This window comes from Octodon degus, unplaced genomic scaffold, assembly GCF_000260255.1.
Source record: "Octodon degus isolate 3935 unplaced genomic scaffold, OctDeg1.0 scaffold00007, whole genome shotgun sequence".
In the NCBI taxonomy this organism is placed as follows: Eukaryota; Metazoa; Chordata; class Mammalia; order Rodentia; family Octodontidae; genus Octodon; species Octodon degus.
The window spans coordinates 18,009,784-18,016,038 of NW_004524583.1; positions in this window are offsets into that span (position 1 = coordinate 18,009,784).

Genomic DNA, 6,255 nt, shown 5'->3' on the forward strand with positions numbered 1-6,255 from the left:
TCGTCTTATGAAATATGCTCTGAATTAAATTATACAATCCAAGGTTTTGATATATTTATCTTAGCTGTAGAATGAACCCAGGGCCTTTGCACTGAGCTACACCCCAGTCCCCTCCCCTTCTGAGACAGGGTCTTCCTAAATCACTAGGTTGCCCAGGCTGAGCTCAAACTTCTGATCTTCCTGCTTTAGACTCCTAGAGCTCTGGGATTACTGGAGTGAGCCACCACATCCAATTTATCTCTATGACTTTTAGAGGAGCGGAGGAAGGAAACATGGCACACAGCTCCTGAGGGGCAGCCACACGCCCTCCCCTACCCGCACTCCACTCATGATAGCATTTCCCATACTTTTCCTTATACAGTGTTGCAATCTCATGTTTTATTTAATTGTTATTGCCAAACTTCTTTCTGAATTAATCAGATTTGCTTATAAAGTAACACAGCAGCTAAACTCCTGGTTCTGCCACTGAACTCAGCTGGCTCACCCATTGCTGAGTTCTGATGTTTTTGGGTTTTTTAAAATTTTTATTTATTTATGTGGGGGGGGCAGCTCAGCCCACCACGGGGCGGGGCTGGCTGGCATGTGGTGCTGGGGGATTGAGCCGCGGTCCCTGTGCTTTGCTAAGCTTGTTTTAAGTAGGTGCTTTAGACCACTGAGCCATCTCACCAGCCCTGAGTTCTGATGTTGACTTTAAGTCTGTCAGAGAGTCTGTTAACCACGCTCATTTCTGAGAACACAAAATATAGTCAACTTGTTTCGTGGTGGTCACATGTGTTCTTGTTTTGTATTTTATACAAGCCACAATTTTATTTATTTTTGCAGTACCAAGGATCAAACTCAGGACCTTGCACTTGCCAGGCAGGCGCTTATCCCACTGAGCTATCTCCCAAGCTCCTGCCTTTGTTTTAAATCTACACCTGCAAGGCCTGCTGAGCTGGATTCCAAAGCTGGGCTGCTCCCACAGAGGATGTCCCGTCTAATAGCAGTTCGTAGTGCAAGTGCGTCGCCAGGGCGTGCTTTGCCTGGCGCGTGCTCTCGGGAAGAAGGAGAAGCTAGAGCAAATGCTGTCACAGCAGGCCAGCAGGGTGTGACGGACTCTCCCAAGGTCGGAGGGTCGAGCACAGTCTGGCAAAGATGGAACCTCGGAGGAGGAGGAGCAGTCACTGGCTCCGAGTTTCCTTCTAGAGCGTGTCTGTTTCCCCAAAACCTCTTACTAGCTCAGAGGGAGCCCAGGAAGACCGGGCAGAGCAGAGTCGGGGGTATAGCTCAGTGGCAGACTGTCTGCTTGGCAAGCACAAGGCCCAGGGCTCAAAGTGAGGAACACAGTGGGTGCTGGCTCCCTGGAGCCTCAGCCTGGCTTCCCTCGCCTTGTCCCCCCACTCCCAGCCTCCCAAGGCCCAGTGAGGTTCCTAACAGGCGCCCTTCCCTCCTCACAGCCTACCACCAGCACACGTGGCTTTTCCCTTTCTGGCCATCCTACAGTTTGTTGGGTTTGTTTTTTTCAAAGCAATCCCCCCTCCCCCAATGTGCTGCTCATCAATCTGAGCTTTAGTCTGTGGTTTAAATTAAAATTCTGGGGGCCAGGGAGTTAGCTCAGCAGAATAAGTGCTTGCCTGGCAAGCGCAAGGGCCTGAGTTCAATCCCCGGTTCCAAAAAAAAAAAAAAAAAAAAAAATTCTGTGGCCAGAAATGGAAGCGCTGAAGACAAATTGGCTTCTTGGAGTCCAAGAAAAAAAGCCCTTGTGGCCTTCCACAATTTCTTCTCCACCCTGTCACCCGGGGAACTTCCCAGGCCACTCTGCTCAGGGTCTTGGCTGTGTATCAGAGGGAGTATGGTTCTTGTCCTGTTTAGGTTTTGTTTTTCAGAAAACTGAGGGTGTGGGGTAGGGGTGGGCTGGGACAGAACTGCCCATGACCTGGGCCACAGGACCCTGGCCAAAGAGAGCCCTGCGGCTTAGACTGCTGGCGGGCTGGTGTGTTACCACGGTTTTGTAGCTCAGAGAATTTGAGAACCAAATTCAGAGCAATAAGAGCCAGCACTTATTGGGCATTTACCATGTAGGAGGATCTTTTAATCCTTGCAACAATCCGACAAGATAGATACAGCAATTGGGTTGAGGTCTACCCTGCATCTGGCAAAGGTAAGGCTAGGAAAAAGAGCAGTTTTGCTCATCTAATCTAAGGTTACTTGGCTTTTTTCATACCTACGGAGTCAATAGAAAGGTAGGACGAGGGGGCCAGGGAGATAGCTCAGTAGAATAAGCGCTTGCCTGGCAAGAGCAAGGGAAAGAAAGGTAGGACAAGATAGTGATAGAGGGGACAGAAACTCCCAACCTGAAAGATATCTGGGACTGGTTTGTGTTCTCTAAAATCAAAGAGTAAATTTTAGGAGTAATGGAGGTTAAGAGCAGAATATATTTATTGGAGGAAAGGAAGTTCATGTCCCCAGCAGGGGACCCACGTGGGTTGCCAAGGACCCTGTCTTTTCTAGAGATTTTATAGAGCAAAACTAGGAGGTAAGGTGGGTCTAAAGTTGGGGGGGGGGAATGGAAAGTCACAAGGTGGGTGTGAGATGGGACAAAACTGTGGTCAACCAAATAAGGTTACAGGCATAACTGCTCATGTAACATTGATTAAAAAACCAGGATCAAATGGGGAAGAGTCCCCACAACAAGAGGGCATGAATATGGAACAGGGGCTCTTCCTATAGGGTCTGGGTTAGTGGCTCTTCCTGGCCCCTTCAAGGCCCTTGATATCTACTTAGAATATCAATCCCTGATGCCCATCCCTAGGGAGGCATGTGGCTGCATTTGTAATCTTTTGTCTTGAGGTCTGGCCCACAGCAGGAGTGCCTGTTCCTCCCATAGCTGCAAGGCCTCTTGTCTTCCATACCGGCTTCTTCTGAGGCCCGGCCCTGACTGACTGCCTAGAGAATTTCTATCTGACTCAGCTGCCTACAAGGATAGGTCATTTCAGGAGGCAGGTGCTGTATTGGAATGTTCATTTAGTACAGTTCTCTTAGCTGGACGTGGTGACGTACTCGGGAGACTGAGGCAGGAGGATTGTTGTGGGTTCAAGATCAGCCTGGGCTACAAAGTAAGCTCAAGGCCAGCCTGAACTGCACAGAGACCCTGACTCAAAAGGACAAAAAAAGTGCACTTCCCTTAAAGGTTGCAAGTGAGGCCTAGGAGGTTATGTGTGTATTCTGTGAAGTTGCGTCATTTCCCCCAGTCTGTGAAGTTACGGCATTTCCTCCAGTGCTGGCTGAAACAGGGTAGCCACAAGTCCTGGATCCTGGGGCCCTGCTCTGGCTCAGGGATGGATTGGAGACTGGGGATGCTGACGTCATCAACAGCGCCAGCAGGGCCAGTGAGGTATTAGGGGTCTAAAGTGCCAGTTTAGGCAAACTTAGTCAAGTGCGCAGGGACACGGTTGTATTCCTGGCCCCACATACCCCACCAGCCTCACCCCCAGGGTTGGCTGAGCCGGCCACACACACACACACACACACACACACACACACACACACAGTGCCAGCAGGTAGCAGTGTTTCCCTCACAGAGCACAGAGGCCAGAAATGTGAAGGCGCTTTGTTGGGGACAGACAGATCTGAGCACAAACTTGCATTGGGTGCCAGTGTGGCACTAGGGGTCAGTCAGACCTAGGGTCTTGCACATATGAAGCAAACATTGTTTACTGGCCAACTCCAGCCTTCATTTAAAATATTTCTGGGGAGTCAGGGAGATAGCTCAGAGGCATAAGTGCCTGTCTGGCAAGCTCGAGGACCTGAGTTTGATCTCTGGTACAGCATGCCTGCGGTGCCAACCACCGAAACTGGGCATGGTGGCACATGCCTATAATCACAGTGCTGGAGAGGCTAAGACCGGAGGATCACTAAGAGTCTGAACTACATAGTGAGACTCTGTACCAAATAAATAAATTTTAAAAAAGAAGAAAAAAAGACAGGGTCTCACTGTGTAGCTCAGATTGGTCTCAAATTTAGAGCAATCTTTCTACCTCAGCCTCCCCAGCACTGGGATTACAGGCATGTACCACCACACCCTGACTCAGTGCCCTGCAGGACCAGTGTGGTATATAGTGTTGGGATTGAACCCCAGTTCCTGTGCTTGCCTAAGCAGGCGCTTAGTCTGCTGAGCTATCTCATTGGCCCATTTTACTAAACACTTAATCAAGCATAGTGTCCATGCCTTTAATTCCAGCACTTGGGAGGCAAAAAGTCATTAATTTTAAATTAAAGTGTTATACATCTTCTAGAAATTTTGTTTTTCAAACAGCCAACTTTTTTTTTTTTTTTTTTGTCTTTTTGAGATAGGGCTTCACAGGCCTTGAGTTCACTATGTAGCCCAGGTTGGTCTCAAACTCAATGATCCTCCTGCATCAGCCTCCCAGTTGCTGGGATTACAGGCATGTACCATCACACCCAGCATAACAGTCCATTTTAAATTTGGTTGGAGAGGCAGGCACCATCAGGTGGGCGGAGAGGAAAACTTGTTTTCTTAAGGTTCTATTGTCTGCTAACTCTAATCTAGATTATTAAAGCTACTGCGTGGGGCCGGGGAGAAGGCTCAATGGAATGAGCGCTTCCCTGGCAAGTGCAAGGGCCTGAGTTCAATTCCCGGTTCTGCCAAAATAAATAAAATAAAATAAAGCTACTATGTGCCTAGTACCTGCACACTTTGTATTCTTGAGTTCCACCCCTGTATCAATAGGGAACCAAGCCCCAATACAGCTAACTTTCCCAAGGCCACCAAATTTGTAAACAACAGTTATGATTCAAGAACTTCCTCCTGGGCCAGGGGGTGATGGTACATGACTGTGTTCCCAACTCTGGGGAGGCAGAGGCAGGAGGATTGCTACCAATTCGCATCTCCCTGGCCCCTCCACGGCAATTATTGCCAGACTAAACCCACATAGCAAACCTTGGGTAAGTGACCAGTTCCTAGAAATCTCCAAAAGTCCTCAATCTTTTTATTTATTTATTTATTTATTTATTTATATTTTTTATTTTATTTTATTTTTGGCGGAACTGGGGATTGAACTCAGATCCGTGTGTTTGCCAGTCAAGCGCTTACCCTACTGAGCCATCTCCCCGGCCCCTTATTTATTTGTGTGTGTATGTGTGTGTGTGGCCAGCTCAGCCCCCCTGGGGGCAGTGCTGGCTGGCATGTGGTGCTGGGGGATTGAACCGCGGTCCCTGTGATTTGCTAAGCTTGTTCTAAGTAGGTGCATTAGACCACTGAGCCATTTCACCAGCCCCAGTCCTCAATCTTTGTCTTAGATCTTTACTAAAATGTCAGAGTAGAATTTAAATCATCTATTGCCTTGACTTCCACAATCAGTCCCTGAAAAGGAGTGGGATACATGGTCATCACCACTAAGACTCGGGTTCGTCCTCCCCACCCCAGGCTCCGGGAACCCAGTCCTGTCCTGTCCTGTCCTGCTCCTCCTGAGGGTGCCCCAGCACCCTGCAGTGCAGCTCCATGTAGGGAGGGGACTGTGAGCCTGACACATGGTCTCCTGAGATGACAAAGGGGACGTTGTGTGCCATGGAGAGGCAGCTTGTTCTGCATCCCACCTCAGCAGTGGGACCAGCTCCTGCGCTTGGTTTCCCTGGAGTGGGGTGACACATTCAGATCCACTCCCCGGTTTGTTTTTCTTTCCACTGAAGTCGTGGTGCTGGCATCCCCACCCATGGCATCAACAGGAGTCTGCACTACAAGGTGAGAGAGCTGGCCCAAGAACAGCCAGTCCCCACTCAGCTCTGGCTGCCAGACTCTCTCTCTCTCTCTCTCTCTCTCTCTCTCTCTCTCTCTCTCTCTCTCTTGCATTTAGGACAGGGTGTACAGGGTACCGTCTCACTGCATAGATCAGATTCTTAGTGATCCTCCTGTTTACAGTCTCCCAAGTGCTGGGATTACAGGCACACACCACCACGCCTTCTCAGTGCGCCCCAGAGGCAGGGCCAGCACCCCAGGCCTGAGGATGGGGGAATGAATTCCCAGCCCCTGCGTCTGCCTAAGCAGGTGCTTTAATTCACTGAGCTATTTGGCTGGCCCAAGACTCTTCTCTCCTTCAAAGACAATAGTAGTGAGCCAGGGAGATAGCTCAGTAGAATAAGTGCTTGCCTGGAAAGCACAAGGTCCTGATTTCAATCCCCAGTACCACCCCAAAAAAAAGAATACAAAGACAATAGTAGTGGAAAGTGGTCTCCAGAGGGCGTGTCCAAGACTGGCAC